Source organism: Salmo salar, chromosome 04 (genome assembly GCF_965601325.2).
Source record: "Salmo salar chromosome 04, fSalSal1, whole genome shotgun sequence".
Taxonomy (NCBI): domain Eukaryota; kingdom Metazoa; phylum Chordata; class Actinopteri; order Salmoniformes; family Salmonidae; genus Salmo; species Salmo salar.
In genome coordinates, this window is record NC_138294.1 from 21,359,336 (window position 1) to 21,377,730 (window position 18,395).

The 18,395-nt window shown below is 45.9% G+C and overlaps 1 protein-coding gene across 3 annotated transcripts in view; it reads left to right on the forward strand.

The window, feature by feature from the left end:
• Positions 1-18,395, forward strand: part of LOC106602395 (FHF complex subunit HOOK interacting protein 1A-like) — a 37,911-nt gene continuing 19,516 nt past the window's right edge. For 2 of the 3 annotated variants that reach the window (XR_006769561.2, XM_045716601.2), the window contains exons 1-2: positions 1-282; positions 16,239-16,314. The gene's annotated coding sequence lies outside the window, so the exon portion shown is untranslated. Of the gene's footprint in view, positions 283-16,238; positions 16,372-18,395 lie in introns of all 3 variants that reach the window. The other variant, XM_045716602.2, reaches the window with a different exon arrangement.

The following is an 18,395-nucleotide window of genomic DNA, read 5'->3' on the forward strand; positions in this document are numbered from 1 at the left end:
CTATGTATACACTACGTACAGTAAGCAGACTGACTGGTCGGCGACCTTGTTAGCTAAGTAGCTTATATCTTTACTTTTCTAATAGAAGGCGACGTTTAAACCAGGGAAATTGAACAACGTTCTGCTGGAGAATTAGTGATTTTCAAGAGGGTTATGCACTTTGGTGTTGGAAAGACGCTCATAGGAAAGTAGGGTAAAAGGTTGATTTTTGCTCCGCATCTTGAAGCTGTGTGGTGTTGTTACACGAAGTCGGCTACTTGCACTTCTGAGACTCAGCCTACGGTACGATATTTCAGTTGGTCTTCTTACACATAAGTAGACTACAGCTAATGTATTGTTTGTAAATTACGGATTTTAGAAAGTAAATAACTTGGCAAGACATTTCATGTATTTTGCTGCATGTCAAGTCAAGTGACAGGGACTGTCTGACTCCGTCAAGGCATAATGTGACACGTTTTACATGTCGGTTGTTTAAAAACATGTATATCAGAGTGACTTGTCATCTGTCCTGGGCACATTTCTCAGAATAAGTTTAAAAGTATTTGTCTGTACAGCTTGATTCTTGCAAATGCCTGGACACAATCTGTCACCTTTCATTCACCTTTATTGTGCCTCACGTGACATTTTGCAAACGTTTATTGCTGAAGTTATCCACATGTTAATGCTGTGGGGCCCAGACGAATGTGTTTCATCAGAGCCACGAACATAAAGTACATTTGGCATCTACTGTAACATAATTCATCATTATGTGTAGCCTTTCTGCTATTCATACTGCAGAGGGTAACAGATATGTGACACACTCTTCCAACTTCAGCAAACTTGGGAAACAAAACATGGTAGTATGAAGGGTATTTTTGAAAAGAGTTTTGGACCGGACTGGTACTCTTATCATCTTTCTGTGATGAAGAGGTCAGGGTATTGGGTTACTACCTCGTGGGATCACATTCAAACAGACACCCATCAATGTTTCATGGTTGGCCATATTTTATTTACAGTCTGGTTGGGTGTGGACCGTTCTTTATACCTCAACGGTGTGAACTATACAGGGATTGTTTTACATCAAAGTTGTTATAGGAAAATCAGTGTTGATACAAATTGATTTGAACACAATTTGACTTGACGCAAAAACCCTACTCTTTATAATCAAACTCAGTTCAAAACGGTTTGCTATATGCAGTGTATTTGAAGTGAACTTTTTTGAGAAATGTTGAATTATGCTTTGGTGATTTCAAACTGTCAGCACACTCACTGTGGAAGTTGGGTTGGCAGTTGGCACCAGAAAATGCACACAGAGGGCAAAGCTTTTTGAAGTCCTTTCATTTACTCCTGGGAACTCTCAGTGGATGTTACAGACAGTGTTTAATTCCAGCACACTGACTAAACTGATCTGATTTCCTGCTCAGGTGTTGTTTCTGTATAATAGTAGGAAGAGTTGATACCAGGCTCAGTTGTCCTGATTAGGGTAAATATGAGGGTTGATGTCATGAAACGACAGTATGTGCTGAATAACTAGGCTAATCTGAATTGTGGACTTGTTGTAATTGGGATTTTACAGTATGTACAGTAGTGTCTGTTTGTGTACTTGTGTTTACATCTGCGTGCATTTTCCATGTGGATTTCCAGGCCAATGAGAATGGCAGTCTGTTCCTACCCACACAGAACCTAAAGAGAGAATGTAGCGAGCCCCTCTTGACCAGTGGAGGCTGGTGGGAGGAGTTTTATAGGAGGACGGGCTCATTGTAATGGCTGGAATGGAATAAATGGAACACTATCAAACATGGAAACCATGTTTGACTCTGTTCCAATTATTCCATTCCAGCCATTACAATGAGCCTATCCTCCTATAGCTCCTCACACCAGCCTCCCCTGCACTTGACACACACCTCGCCTTCATATGGCCTTTCCAGAATTCTAGTTTACCCACATACTGACCTAGTAGTAAACGGCTTTAAGATGCTCTGCCTCGTGATCTTTAACCACACAGACTAGTGAGGTCATATCCCACAAGCCTCATCGCTCCAACTGAGGCACCTTGCATTGAGAAAGGGCTGTGATATAGGGCCTATACCTAACGTAAACAAATAATTCATAGCATTATGTCAACATAGCAGGGGACTGAGACTTTTTATATAGCAAAATATTGGCTTTGTAACACGTGAATGCACTGGAAAAGTAAGGAGTTTTTCTGCTAAGTAACCACATGTGTGTGATCAGGTCAAGTGAGGAGGCAATGTGGAGGGTTGTCCCTTTTTAAATCTCTGTAGGCGCACACAAAGAAATTTAGGAGCACAATTCAAATGATTTGCGATATTAAAGCCAGAATCGTACATTTTTCTCTGCTCACTGGTGCTCCTAAATAACAATTCCAGGTCACACAGCAAAGCATTTAGGCGCATATGCGAGTAAAATGTTCTCACTGTAGATCCCTGGTAGTGGTGAGACTAGTGACTTATCATCGCAGGTTAGTTCATCTGTGAATGGCATGAGATCACAGTACACACATATATACACACACACACACAAAACAAAGTTATACCCTATGGATTACATGGTTGAAGATAAGAGACTTAAATCAATGGGAGTTGGATAGGACAGAAGACAGAGTATCATGTAACACAGTTTACCCAGGGCTCTGAGATATGATTCTAATCGTGTACTCATCAACTCCCATTGGCTATTTCTAACATATGGTGCAACACTTCATAAGCTATGTGTGTCAGTGAACAGTTGGTGTTCTCTCTACGTCATGAATGGTTGTCAATCAGAAGGCACGAGCAGCTGAGAGTGTCGCTAACTAGTGATCCTTGAGGTCCTTCCGATTATCCTGACAGGCTGTTGTTAAATTGCAGAATGTGCTGCTTTTTCAACAAGCACAGAGGGCATGCTCGGTTAAGTTTGTTTTGAAAAACATCTCTCTCTGACTAGGCCAGGGAACAAAGTGACCAACCATGCAGGGCAGCATGAGGTAGCATAAACCCAGGCCACCGTGTGACTGGAACAGGGAAGGAACAGGTGTCTGGGACAGTCACCATGCCAACAGCGGTGGCTGTGACGACTCACCGGCCAACCGACCGAGCGGTCTCTCTTTCTCCCAGTTTCTTACACTGGCCATGGCCTCAGCCCGGCTCAGGCTCAGTATTGTCCCGTGTTTGGGATTACACCCCCCTCCCCACCTCCCTGTCTACCCTCCCAGCCCCCTCTGGCGACCCCGGTGAGGGGTCAGTGAGAACAAGGGAGCCGTGTAGAGGGCCACTTGCTGGAGTTGTTAACATAGTCTTAACCTAATCCGCTGGGGATGACTGACTGTCGCCCATACCTCTGAACCTTAACACAACTGTTATTTAACATTTTAGACTGAAAGTCTACACTAAGTACCTCTTATCTACTGTTGATTGAACTGAAAGTCTCCACTAAGTAACTCTATTATCTACTGTTGATTGAACTGAAAGTCTCCACTAAGGAAAGGGGAAAGGGGGATACCTAGTAAGTTTCACAACTGAATGCATTCAACCAAAATGTGTCTTCCCCATTTAACCCAACCCCTCTGAATCAGAGAGGTGCAGGGGGGACATCCACGTCATCGGCGCCCGGGGAGCAGTTGTTGTTGGGGTTTAACTGCTTCGCTTAAGGGCAGAACAGCATATTTTTCCCAACTTGGGGATTCGAACCAGCGATCTTTCGGTTAAGTACCTCTTATTGTCTACTGTTGATTACCACTTATTGAGAAGATCGAAGAAGCTGTCAAGCTTCTTAGTGTCTTTGTCTCGTATTTGACATGGCATGTTCCTTTAATAAAGGTAGATTTAAATTTTTTATTTTCTCCTTCTCACGTAACTACAGACACGTTTACTTCTACCTGTTTATTTTTTTCTTGAATTTGCTTGTCTTTGACTAAGCTGAGACACCGTAGCTTGTTTTTGTCTCAGGATACATCACAAGTTACAGGACCTCCAACAACCTAAAATGAACTCCAATGACCTAAAGCGTACTCACTGTCAGTGGATGTTGCTGAAGGGAGAACGGCTCTTAATAATGTCAAGAATGGAGTGATTGCAATGGTATCAAGCCCATGAAAACCATGTTTTTGATACCATTCCATTTACTCCATTCCAGACATTATTATGAGCCATTCTCCCCTCAGTAGCCTCCACTGCTCTCCATCTATAGAACAGCATGGTGTCTAGTGGGGAGACTGACTGGAAAGGGATGATTCATATCTTAAAACTACGGCAGTTCAAAAAACAGGCGCAACGGCAGTGTGTGCCTGTTGAATCCAAACCAATGGCGCCTATTATCTCCTCAGATCTGGTTAATGACATGATGAGAGTGTGGCGAGGCCTAGCTCTGTTCATCCCTTCTGAGAAGGGCTCTAACAACATCACAGCCATGCTATGCTATTCATCCCTTCTGAGAAGGGCTCTAACAACATCACAGCCATGCTATGCTATTCATCCCTTCTGAGAAGGGCCCTACCAACATCACAGCCATGCTATGCTATTCATCCCTTCTGAGAAGGGCTCTAACAACATCACAGCCATGCTATGCTATTCATCCCTTCTGAGAACAGCTCTACCAACATCACAGCCATGCTATGCTATTCATCCCTTCTGAGAAGGGCTCTAACAACATCACAGCCATGCTATGCTATTCATCCCTTCTGAGAACAGCTCTACCAACATCACAGCTATGCTATGCTATTCATCCCTTCTGAGAAGGGCTCTACCAACATCACAGCCATGCTATGCTATTCATCCCTTCTGAGAACAGCTCTACCAACATCACAGCTATGCTATGCTATTCATCCCTTCTGAGAAGGGCCCTACCAACATCACAGCCATGCTATGCTATTCATCCCTTCTGAGAAGGGCTCTATCAACATCACAGCTATGCTATGCTATTCATCCCTTCTGAGAAGGGCTCTACCAACATCACAGCTATGCTATTCATCCCTTCTGAGAAGGGCTCTACCAACATCACAGCCATGCTATTCATCCCTTCTGAGAAGGGCCCTACCAACATCACAGCCATGCTATGCATCCCTTCTGAGAACAGCTCTACCAACATCACAGCTATGCTATGCATCCCTTCTGAGAAGGGCTCTACCAACATCACAGCCATGCTATTCATCCCTTCTGAGAAGGGCCCTACCAACATCACAGCCATGCTATGCTATTCATCCCTTCTGAGAAGCAGCCCTACCAACATCACAGCCATGCTATGCTATTCATCCCTTCTGAGAACAGCTCTACCAACATCACAGCCATGCTATGCTATTCATCCCTTCTGAGAACAGCTCTACCAACATCACAGCTATGCTATGCTATTCATCCCTTCTGAGAACAGCTCTAACAACATCACAGCTATGCTATGCTATTCATCCCTTCTGAGAAGGGCTCTACCAACATCACAGCTATGCTATGCTATTCATCCCTTCTGAGAAGGGCTCTACCAACATCACAGCTATGCTATGCTATTCATCCCTTCTGAGAAGGGCCCTACCAACATCACAGCTATGCTATGCTATTCATCGGACAGAGTAGTGTATACAATGTGTATCCTTTACATAAAATGAATAACACTTAACTTCTTCCTCCATTTCTCCATTCATTTATCCCTCCACCTCGCCATCCCTCTATCCTCCCGCCGTCTTTCCTTCATGCAAACACTCACCCCTTTTATCTCCTGTTGGCGAGGCAGCATGCAAACACTCACCCCTTTTATCTCCTGTTGGCGAGGCAGCATGCAAACACTCACCCCTTTTATCTCCCGTTGGCACGGCAGCATGCAAACAAGGTAGAGAGGAAGCAGCAGCAGAGATATGGATGGATGTTCCCACACTAAACCCATTGAGAATAGGTCAGGGGCTTATCCATGTTGCCATCAGAGATCTACCTACTCTCCTCCTGACTCCTGGCCTTTGTTCTGTACAGCTACATGGGGATGACGTCTGTGGAAAAGTAGGTGGAAGTTCTGCTGTGGTACTGTTCTACTGAAAGTACACACACAGTATTGTTTAACTAACCTTGTGGGGACACACAATTTATAAACATTCAAGTCCTATTTTCCCTAACCTCTAACCTTAACCCAAAAACCTAACCTTAACCCTAACTCCTGAACCTAATTCTACCACTAATTCTACCTTAACCCTAAACCTCCTAGAAATAGCATTTGACCTTGTGGGGACTAACGAAAGGTCCCCAGTTGGTCAAATTTCTGTTAATTTACTATTCTTGTGGGGACCCCACAAGTATAGTTACACACACATACACACATACTGTAAGAATCACTTCACTCACTCCCTGGATCACTGACAAGGTAACCTGCACTTGAAGACTGTATTTAGTATCATTGTCTCCTGTGTTGTCTACTACTCACCTGTCTCAGTATTATTGAACCATTCCAACTAGCCTTATCTCACTGTAGCAGGCTGTGCAGCTCTCTGTATCCCTGTCTCAGAGTCTCATGCCAGTCATTATTACACAGTGGCTTAAGGGATTGTTTTAGCCACTCTAAATGCAGGCAGCATGTTGCTGTGCCATTATGTGCTGTACCTAATGCTGTGGGCAAGAGAACACTGGGTGTCTCAGCCTGGGTATGCATTTTATAGTATGTGTTGATCCTCTGGGGTGTTTGGCTCTAATCCACTCAGCTCGTTGACCTTTCCCTGGTTACCATTCTCTCCCTTCCCCCCCTGGGCCTCCTCCCTCGCTATCAGGTAATGAGGAGGTGAGCTGATGTGTTTGAACAGGTTAATCAACCTCCTCCACTGAGCCCAACCTACATCTCAGCCTATAACCTTCAGCTGGTCTTTAACACAGAATCCCAGTCCTATCTGATAAGGTCCTAACTTTATGGCTTTTACCCTGTTGTATTAGGTTGTTAATGGGCACAGCTGTTGAGTCCCTTCGTGTTGATGTTTCATTTCAGAAATACGACTGACTTGATGTATTGTAAGTTGCCTCGAAGAATGATGTGTTGATTGGTACTCTGTTTAAATGTAGCCAACACAGATGAGTTTCAGAGAGATGTATGTTTGGGATGTTATGAGCGTTCCTTGTCTGAATGCAGTCGGCCTAACTGTTTCATAGAGTCTAACTGTAGTGCAGACAGTGGGCATCGTCCCCTCGGCAACAGGAGAATGGACGCCTAGATGACACTGGATGGTGTCCTCCTATTGTAAATGTCTGTGTTGCTCATTGGAGAAGGGGACATGTAGACTATATATAGCCAGGGTCTCCCTCTGTGGCCCCAGTTGTGGCCCACCTGTAAATATTTCAACAAGGTACCGTCACTTTAATGGGGCCCATCTATCACCGGGGTTGCCATGGCCACCAAGCCACTGTAAATGTCTTCTGTCTATCACCCATTGGTCTATCACCGGTGGGAGAAGAGAGAGGAGGGCCAATGTAAGAGCCCTCTTGTCCTGGCCAGACCCTATTGTTGGTCCATTTGTCCTGGACCAGGCCCTGCCATTGGTCCATTTGTCCTGGACCAGGCCCTGCCATTGGTCCTGGACCAGGCCCTGCCATTGGTCCTGGACCAGGCCCTGCCATTGGTCCTGGACCAGGCCCTGCCATTGGTCCATTGGTCCTAGACCAGGTCCTGCCACTGACCAGGACATAATTATGGGCTCTGTCTGAAGAGGACAGTCGCTCTTCCTGATAGAACTTAATGATCTCACATCGGTCACAAAGTCCAGATGCACAGGCTGTGGGAGTGTGGTGGATTAATGCATTGGTTGGTGGTTCAGTCGACAGTATTGAAAAATGCCATGCATACATTTAGCTAATTTAAGAAGCAGACACTCGTTCAGACTACTAATTAATATTGTGAAAAAGAGTTCTCATTGCTGGGTGGGTGTAACAATATGTGTACCTAGAATTCATTAAGAGTTAAATGTCTGGCCTCAGAGGTAAGAATCACGCGCAGCAACATGTTCAGCAAGTGTGTAATTTTTTAAAAAAAAAGCCAGTGTACTGCAAGTTAGGACAGCCTTGTGAGTGCTACTGTACGTGTGGCTAGCTGTCTTTTCAGCGATCCATCAGGACCTCTCCCTGGTGTGTGAAACACCTACCGAGAGGGAGACGCCGTTTACATCTCACAGCTTTAGAAACCGGAGCCACTCTGTCACCAGAACCACTCTGTCAGAATATACACACACACACACACACACACACACACACACACACACACACACACACACACACACACACACACAGTGATGATGCTTACAAAACCTCTGTCCTTAGGCAAACATTCTATCCTGTCATCGGTGGCTCTGCCTGTGTAATCTCCTGTGAAAAGCTCTTCATCTTTTGTTACCTGTGAAGCCTCTCTCTCTCCCTCCCAGCCCATCCATTGAATAACACGTTCAGAAGATGACATAACAAGATAGACCTCACTTCACTTTCTATAGCTTTATCTCAATGTATTTACCTTGGCAGTTAGCTCGGTCTCTCTACCTAACCCAGACTAGGACTTGTTGCTAACCCAGACTAGGACTTTACAAAGATGCATGGTCTTTTGGTCTGGTAGAATTCAGTGTTGAACTTCAGTTCAAACCATTCCAGTTTCAGGTGTAGCTATAGTGCATCATTCAGTTAAACCCTATTGTCTAGAAGCTACCTCTCCTAATTCCCTGTACACAGACTAATGAGCCCAACACGTTTGCTGTAATCTGGAGAATATTATTTTAGCAGCAAAGGGGTCTGGAACCTGGTAGAGATGCCAGCCACGGCCATTTTGGGGACGCTGTGTGGTGTAGGCGTACATGGCATGCACTGGTTGAATAGGGATGTAGGCTACTGGGGTACTACTGTGTCTTTTGTACTTGGCTACTTTCATTACTCAGGAGACACTTATACACATTCAGTGACTGTTAGGCCTATGCTATACATGCTATATGTCATAGCATTGTTATGTCAAGGGGACATAGGCAAATGTCAATGCAGTGATGTTTCTAAACCCAAGGCGAAACTATCCCAATGTTGACAGAGAACACTGTCAGCAGGTCAGTGTCCTGTAGTCTAACAGGTTCTTAGAATGAATTTAACAGTAGCATGGGGAATGTGTTGTTGATCTCTTCTCTGTCCCTCTTTCTCTCTGTATCTCTCGCTCTCTCATTCTGTCATTCTGTCATTCTCTCTATCTCTCTCTCTGTATCTCTCGTTCTCTCTCATTCTCTCCATCTCTCTTTCCCTTTCCCCCTGCGCTTCCTTAGCTAAATCAATATGGTGGTATGCTGCTGTATTTCATTTATCATCAGTCTAGTTTGACTGTGGTGGTACGGCTATAAAACACTGCTACAGTTGGACTATTTCTTCCTCTCCATTCTCCATGTTCCGTATCATCTCTACTAGGCTTCAAAGCAGGTTTGATGTTCTCCTGGTGTTGCCGCTCCTTATTCCCTCACTCACACGAAGCTCTCTGAGGAGTTAACCTCCCCTCCCCCAAGTGGAAATCATCTCACCCTGAATACTCTGACCCAAACCCTTCAGAAATAACATCTTGTCGTGAATGGCAGAAACCATGGTTAGAGGATGACACTAGGTCTGTGACCGTGGGCGAGAGGGGGATGGAACTAGATTCCATAGTGCTGCTAGGTCGGTGGAAGCTCCTGTTGTGGATTCATGTCCTCTGTGTGTGCCAGTAGGAGTGGGTAATGAGCAAGAGCAGTGTGGCGGTTTCTCTCTCCTTTGTACTTGTGGGGATGGAGAAAGATAATGACAGAATGAGATCGTCATCATCATCCCTTGCAGTTGTCATCATTCAGTTTCATCACCATCTAGGCTACATCGTAATCTGTCATCAGTGACTCAGGTCTCTGATCCCAACAGGGGTTCTTAACTGTGCCCGATCACAGCAGGAGGTCTGTTCCATTTCACCTCCTTCCTCCTTTTAGAAGAAATGAGCCACAAGTAGTGTGTTGCTACATGCGTCCTCATGATCAATGAGATTATTGATTCATTATTGATCCAGATTAGTCAGTGACTCGCTCCAAAATAGACAAAAACGCCTGAATGTTTACAGCGCTCCCTGCTTAAAGCAGCATGCCTCTAATTCCCTTTTCAACTCTGTTCAAGTGCCTCCAAAGTGTGTGTGTGTGTGTGTCTGGCTGAGGTTCGCAACAGGGGTCCTTAGTCAACACTCCTGTTTTCAAAGGGAGATGCTGACTTCAAGACTTCTTCAGAGCTTTTCTGTTTATCCAGTCTCTGGCGTTTGGGGCTATGGAGACGTGTAAGCAAGACATTAACATAATTACCTGATTGGTATAATTGGATAATGACTGTGAAACTGAGTGGAGAGGCATGCAGGGTTGTGTACTGGAGAGATTGGGTTTTAGCCCCCCCTGGGAAAGAGGCACGCACAGACACACACACACACACACACCTTTCTGGGTCACATGCTCTCCCAGAAACATTATAAATTGAGTTGTTTACACAGGCATCGAAAATAGTAAAGGTGACTACATTCATTGTATGAAAGCAAAGCACCATCTCCCTGGTGCTCCTCTTTATAGAAGTGGTGCCCCATCTCCCTGGTGCTCCTCTTTATAGAAGTGGTTCCCCATCTCCTTGGTGCTCCTCTTTATAGAAGTGGTGCCCCATCTCCTTGGTGCTCCTCTTTATAGAAGTGGTTCCCCATCTCCCTGGTGCTCCTCTTTATAGAAGTGGTGCCCCATCTCCTTGGTGCTCCTCTTTATAGAAGTGGTGCCCCATCTCCTTGGTGCTCCTCTTTATAGAAGTGGTGCCCCATCTCCTTGGTGCTCCTCTTTATAGAAGTGGTGCCCCATCTCCTTGGTGCTCCTCTTTATAGAAGTGGTGCCCCATCTCCTTGGTGCTCCTCTTTATAGAAGTGGTGCCCCATCTCCTTGGTGCTCCTCTTTATAGAAGTGGTGCCCCATCTCCTTGGTGCTCCTCTTTATAGAAGTGGTTCCCCATCTCCTTGGTGCTCCTCTTTATAGAAGTGGTGCCCCATCTCCTTGGTGCTCCTCTTTATAGAAGTGGTGCCCCATCTCCTTGGTGCTCCTCTTTATAGAAGTGGTGCCCCATCTCCTTGGTGCTCCTCTTTATAGAAGTGGTGCCCCATCTCCTTGGTGCTCCTCTTTATAGAAGTGGTGCCCCATCTCCTTGGTGCTCCTCTTTATAGAAGTGGTGCCCCATCTCCTTGGTGCTCCTCTTTATAGAAGTGGTGCCCCATCTCCTTGGTGCTCCTCTTTATAGAAGTGGTTCCCCATCTCCCTGGTGCTCCTCTTTATAGAAGTGGTGCCCCATCTCCTTGGTGCTCCTCTTTATAGAAGTGGTTCCCCATCTCCCTGGTGCTCCTCTTTATAGAAGTGGTGCCCCATCTCCTTGGTGCTCCTCTTTATAGAAGTGGTGCCCCATCTCCTTGGTGTTCCTCTTTATAGAAGTGGTGCCCCATCTCCTTGGTGCTCCTCTTTATAGAAGTGGTTCCCCATCTCCTTGGTGCTCCTCTTTATAGAAGTGGTGCCCCATCTCCTTGGTGCTCCTCTTTATAGAAGTTGTGCCCCATCTCCTTGGTGCTCCTCTTTATAGAAGTTGTGCCCCATCTCCTTGGTGCTCCTCTTTATAGAAGTGGTGCCCCATCTCCTTGGTGCTCCTCTTTATAGAAGTGGTGCCCCATCTCCTTGGCGCTCCTCTTTATAGAAGTGGTGCCCCATCTCCTTGGTGCTCCTCTTTATAGAAGTGGTGCCCCATCTCCTTGGTGCTCCTCTTTATAGAAGTGGTGCCCCATCTCCTTGGTGCTCCTCTTTATAGAAGTGGTGCCCCATCTCCTTGGTGCTCCTCTTTATAGAAGTGGTGCCCCATCTCCTTGGTGCTCCTCTTTATAGAAGTGGTGCCCCATCTCCCTGGTGCTCCTCTTTATAGAAGTGGTTCCCCATCTCCCTGGTGCTCCTCTTTATAGAAGTGGTGCCCCATCTCCTTGGTGCTCCTCTTTATAGAAGTGGTGCCCCATCTCCTTGGTGCTCCTCTTTATAGAAGTGGTTCCCCATCTCCTTGGTGCTCCTCTTTATAGAAGTTGTGCCCCATCTCCTTGGTGCTCCTCTTTATAGAAGTGGTGCCCCATCTCCTTGGTGCTCCTCTTTATAGAAGTGGTGCCCCATCTCCTTGGTGCTCCTCTTTATAGAAGTGGTTCCCCATCTCCCTGGTGCTCCTCTTTATAGAAGTGGTGCCCCATCTCCTTGGTGCTCCTCTTTATAGAAGTGGTGCCCCATCTCCTTGGTGCTCCTCTTTATAGAAGTGGTTCCCCATCTCCTTGGTGCTCCTCTTTATAGAAGTGGTTCCCCATCTCCTTGGTGCTCCTCTTTATAGAAGTTGTGCCCCATCTCCTTGGTGCTCCTCTTTATAGAAGTGGTTCCCCATCTCCTTGGTGCTCCTCTTTATAGAAGTGGTGCCCCATCTCCTTGGTGCTCCTCTTTATAGAAGTGGTGCCCCATCTCCTTGGTGCTCCTCTTTATAGAAGTTGTGCCCCATCTCCTTGGTGCTCCTCTTTATAGAAGTGGTTCCCCATCTCCTTAGTGCTCCTCTTTATAGAAGTGGTGCCCCATCTCCTTGGTGCTCCTCTTTATAGAAGTGGTTCCCCATCTCCTTGGTGCTCCTCTTTATAGAAGTTGTGCCCCATCTCCCTGGTGCTCCTCTTTATAGAAGTGGTTCCCCATCTCCTTGGTGCTCCTCTTTATAGAAGTGGTGCCCCATCTCCTTGGTGCTCCTCTTTATAGAAGTGGTGCCCCATCTCCTTGGTGCTCCTCTTTATAGAAGTTGTGCTCCTCTTTATAGAAGTGGTGCCCCATCTCCTTAGTGCTCCTCTTTATAGAAGTGGTGCCCCATCTCCTTGGTGCTCCTCTTTATAGAAGTGGTTCCCCATCTCCTTGGTGCTCCTCTTTATAGAAGTTGTGCCCCATCTCCTTGGTGCTCCTCTTTATAGAAGTGGTTCCCCATCTCCTTGGTGCTCCTCTTTATAGAAGTGGTGCCCCATCTCCCTGGTGCTCCTCTTTATAGAAGTGGTTCCCCATCTCCTTGGTGCTCCTCTTTATAGAAGTTGTGCCCCATCTCCTTGGTGCTCCTCTTTATAGAAGTGGTGCCCTATTTCAGGCTTGACAGTATGTTGCTGGGCTCTATTTTGAGCAAGTGGAGCATCTCCTCTCCAGGCAATACAGTAGTATCAGCAATATGTCTTCCAACTGCAGTGCACTATGCAGTTAGGTTACAGTAGGTGAGTGTGTGTAATTTAGACCATGTTTTTCTCATAGAAAGGAAGTACTGAGCGGAGTAGCTACATTTCTGCCTCCAGTGTCTCAGATTAGTTACTAGTTGTTGGTGTTTTCGACAACTGGTGTGCAGTGTGGAGTCTGTAGTCGTACATTTCTGACCCCTAATTTCCTGGGATTATAATTGGTTTTTAGAATGATTCAGTGTCAATCCCAGCATAATGTAATAATAATACAAAAAACACCAACAGTAGCTTTCTATCACAGGAATGGAAAAACAAATTTAGGATGGGTCAAAGAGGTCAACATTACTCATCACTGACTGACTCTATTTTTAAGGTCGCTCACAGTCTGAAGGCTTGGCACACTGTAGAGTTACCTCTTAATGTAATATACTTGGACTGGGAGGATAGACATTTTTATATATATATATATATATATATATATATATATATAGTTAAGAACAAATTCTTATTTACAATGATGGCCTACACCGGACAAACCCGGACGACACTGGGCCAGTTGTGCGCCGCCCTATGGGACTCTGAAAGACAGCACGTTTTGATACAGCCTGGATATAACATGCAGGAGTGTTAAGCTACAGACAGTACTGAGCTATACAGGGACATATTAGCCCAGTAGTGAAGTTCAAAAGGCACTCAGTCATACTCCAACCATATTAAGAGGAAACCAAGATGGCCAAGATACAAACATAATCTTCAGTTTGATTCCAGGACACAGTAGTTTCCGGTGCATTGTTGTCTGAGTCCAGGTTAGGTAGGTTAACCACTATAAAAGTACATCGCTAATCTACCACCAGGCCTGTTTTGACCCCATGAGGTTGAGGACACAGACTCTGGTGAGGTAATGTGTCTGTCTGGGGAAGGAGAGGACGTATTACTGTGGCATTAAGACCGAGCACAGACTCAGCCAACAGGAGGAAACCCAACAGACTGCTCCTACTGTCTCTCTCTCCACCCTATAATTGGGGGTCATGCATCTGGCTGGGACACTAAGCAGAGGACTGTTAAAATATCTCCCACTGTCTCCAGTATGTTGTGTCTTCACAACAGACTCAATGAGAAGCGTGCTTGTTATAGGAAGAAGCTGAGCTTTGAGAATGTGGTATTTGGTGAGTTGTTTGTCCAGTTATGGGTCTTGTTGGTAGCAGTGCAGCACTATAGTGGGGCTTTTTAGTGTGAAACTAAGAACTTGTTACAAATCTGTACTTGAGAGGTTTAGTGCTTTATGGCTTCTCTGTATGGGAGAGTAGAGGGTGTGAGAATGAATGGAGGTGTGGATTCCTTTAGAGCACACCCCCTCTCATCCTCTCCCCTCTGTTTGCCTTGACCCAGCTGGACCAGGACCCCCACTTCCCCTCCATGGGTGGAGCAGGTCCCTGGAGGCACTACAGCCACAGTCTGGGCAGCGGAATGGGTGTTTTATGGCTGGGTGGGGGGCTGACACACACACACACACACACGCTGAGCTCCGACTGCGGTTAGTGTTTACAATACATCATGCTGATATGATCATCAGGGAAACATTTCAGAGTTGTCGCTACAGAGTAAGTCAACTTGGACATGACTGGTGTGCAGTGCATTTTGTATGGTTGTCGGTGGGGTCCAGAATGCTTAGAACGTTTTAGCTTATGTTTCATTTGACGTGTGTGGACGTCCGTGATCTGGCCTCCCTCTAAGAGTGTGGTCAGTGGTTTACATCGTAGAAGTAAAGTCTTTCTGCACGCTGTAATATGTTGTGACAGGTTTCCCATGGTGCCTCAGTGTGACAGTGTCAGAGGTCATAGCATGTAGGGGAGGAGAGGGGGACTCATGGTTGACCAGAGACACCAATTATATCACAACTCTAATTGGTTGTGAACAGTAGCATGATTATTCAACAAATGATGATGACATTTATTATGTTCTTTCGGAAGATGTTAGTTTTGTAGTTTGGCACTGTTGTCTCCATGCTTGTTTAGTGTCTGTGGATGTGGCGGGGGTCGTTGGATTGCTCTCTTTCTGTCTGTGTTACTCCCTCTTTCTCTCTCTCTGTCTCTCCCTCTCTTTCTGTATGTTACTCCCCCTCTATCTCTTTCTCTCTCTCTCTCTGTATGTTACGCCCCCTCTCTCTCTGTCTCTCTCTCTCTCTCTCTCTCTCTGTATGTTACTCCCCCTCTATCTCTTTCTCTCTCTCTCTGTATGTTACTCCCCCTCTCTGTCTCTGTCTCTCTCTCTCTCTCTCTGTATGTTAATCACCCTCTCTCGCTGTCTCTCTCTCTCTCTGTATGTTACTTCCCCCCCCCCCCTCTCTCTCTCTCTCTCTCTCTCTCTCTCTCTGTATGTTACTCCCCCTCTCTCTCTCTGTATGTTACTCCCCCCCCCCCTCTCTCTCGTATGTTACTCCCCCTCTCTCTCTCTCTCTCTCTCTGTATGTTACTCCCCCTCTCTCTCTCTCTGTATGTTACTCCCCCCCTCTCTCTCTCTCTCTCTATGTTACTCCCCCTCTCTCTCTGTCTCTCTCTCTATGTATGTTACTCCCCCCCCCTCTCTCTCTCTCTCTCTCTCTCTCTCTGTATGTTACTCCCCCTCTCTCTCTCTCTCTCCTCTCTCTCTCTGTATGTTACTCCCCCTCTCTCTCTCTCTCTCTCTCCTCTCTCTCTCTGTATGTTACTCCCCCTCTCTCTCTGTCTCTCTCTCTCTCTCTCTCTCTCTCTGTATGTTACTCTCTCTCCTCTCTCTCTCTCTCTCTCTCTCTCTCTCTCTCTCTCTCTCTCTCCTCTCTCTCTCTGTGTGTATGTTACTCCCCCTCTCTCTACAGTCAGTGGTGTTCTGATCCTCTTACTCACATCGTCCAGTCACTTCCTCACACAGCTCTAGTCTCCAGTCATTCCACTGCTCCGTACCACGTTACCAGGAACTCCACTCAGTCACACTGTCTGGCAGTGCTGCTCTCAAACCTCCTCTGGTGTGTCAAAGTTAGACTTTTCCCTCTCTCTCTATCTCCACAGGTCTGGGCGTGTCTGGATGTAAAGAGGGGACATTCTATATCGTCGATACAAGACGAGCAACCATGGTGAAACAGAGGTAGGAATTTCAGCGATTTCTGTCCTGGGTGACCCTGCTCCATGCATTCCTATTAAGGTACATTCCCTGTGTTAACTAAAAACAGATGTGTTTAGCTTTAGCATGAGTGTTTCAGTGTCTCTCTGTTGTGCCAAGCTCTGTGGTTGGTTATTGAGTCTCTCCTCTTGAAGTGGGTCGAAACCATTCAAAAAAAAGTTTGACTTGGCCGTGATTGGTTGAGAGGCCGTTTTGAGGGGCAGCCTTTCTGATCTCTAATTGGTCATTGTGGTCTGACGGTCTGCAGCTGCTTCTGCTTCCAGCAGGAGGGTTACAGTTGAACTCCTGCAGTGCACGGCTGCAATTCATGTGTTGTTATTGTACACTGTATGAAGCAGACGTCTTCAATAGAAGACATTGTCCTAAAATGTTGTTTACTGACCTGGTTGACTATATGCTAGTACCTAGCAACGGCTAACTAGGTATTGTGCGTTTGTTTGCATTTTTGTCAGATTGAGTCGGTAGCCCAGTTTTTTTAATTTACTGTCTAGTCAGTCCCGATTGTTAGTCTGTTATCAAGTCTTCAAAGTTTGATATGTTGGCATGGATATAATCTGTTGAACATCAGTTGTTCTCAGAATTACGCACATCCGATGTGGGCACTTGGCCAATGACATCATATAGCACTAGACTGTAGAATGAAAATCATCCGGTTCTCAGAACCTCCATAGTCTCCGTTCACTGTCCTCGGAGGAACGGAAACATGGGATTCGAGGAAGATAATAGAATCCAGATATCCTCCGTCCTGAGTTATAGTCCTATTTATAAGTGACCTGAGCAGGGACTGGGGCGGAGAGGGAGATGGCCCGTTGGACTACACCATGTTAGCAGATAGTCAAGCTTTTGTTTGCAGCAATGGTCCTCTTTCCTGTACAGTCACCTCCTTTACAAGGGAAGCAACAAATAACCCTGGCTTGCACCTATTGTTATTTGACTGTCACAGTCACATAATTAAGTTAGCAATGGCTCTGTGCATTGCAAATTCCATCAGTGCTGGTATAAGCATAGAGAATGTATTTGTGTTTTATTTCAATCTGTGGGGATACAGGTCTAAGTGTGTAGCAGGTAAACGCTACGGCTGGAACAGTTCTGCAATGTCTTGACAGACAAGTTATTTTTAGTACTTTTAATCATTATTTTGGTTCCCGACTGACGAGCAGTGCGAGAAACGAACGCCTGACCTCACTCTCTAGATATGTGAGGGACACATATTTTCACAGGCGTTTCTGGACAGAGCTAGAACCAACAGAATCAACATAACTTTAGGCTGCAGACAAAGTCAACATATTTTACATACCAAAACAGTTCCAGACCATTCATGGAAAGAATAGTGTTTTATTAGTTCTCGCTGGCCCACTAGCTGTTAATACACACTCTATTGTCATGCATCATAATCTCTTCTGGTGTCACAAGATGAGTGAGTGGGTGATGAAAGTGGTGTCACTGGGACCTTACGGAGTTCACTGTGCATTGTAGCATACTAGCGAGGCGTTACGTCTGTAACTCTGTGGTCCTCTGTAGCTCAGTTGCTAGAGTGTGGAGCTTGCAACGCCAGCATAGTGGGTTCGATTCCCGGGACCGCCCATACTTACAAATGTATGCGAGCATGACTGTACGTCGCTTTGGATAAAAGCGTCTGCTAAATGGTATATATTATTACAAAGCCGTCACTACTTTTCCCTGGGTAAGCATCTTGGCAGGCGCTTGTCGAGCTGAGGAATAGAGGGCGTGGGTTGTGCCACCGGCTGAGTGTCTCCCTCGCTCGCTCGCTCTCGTCCTCTCTGCCTGTGCCCTGTCATTGTTTTCCCTCTCTTTTCTCTCGCATGCCTAGCTGCTGTGAATCCAGGGGGAGAGGGGGAGAGAAGACCGTGTTGCAGGCTGCTGCAGTGTTTGTGTGGTTTATTTGGCTAGTGGTCAACTGTACAGTATGTATCACCCTGAATCTGTCCTGTGCTACAGTGTCTTAATCTGTCAGCTACTGCTACAGTATGCCATAGTATGTATTGTTATAGGTTTGAACAATGACAAACTACTGATTCTCCATC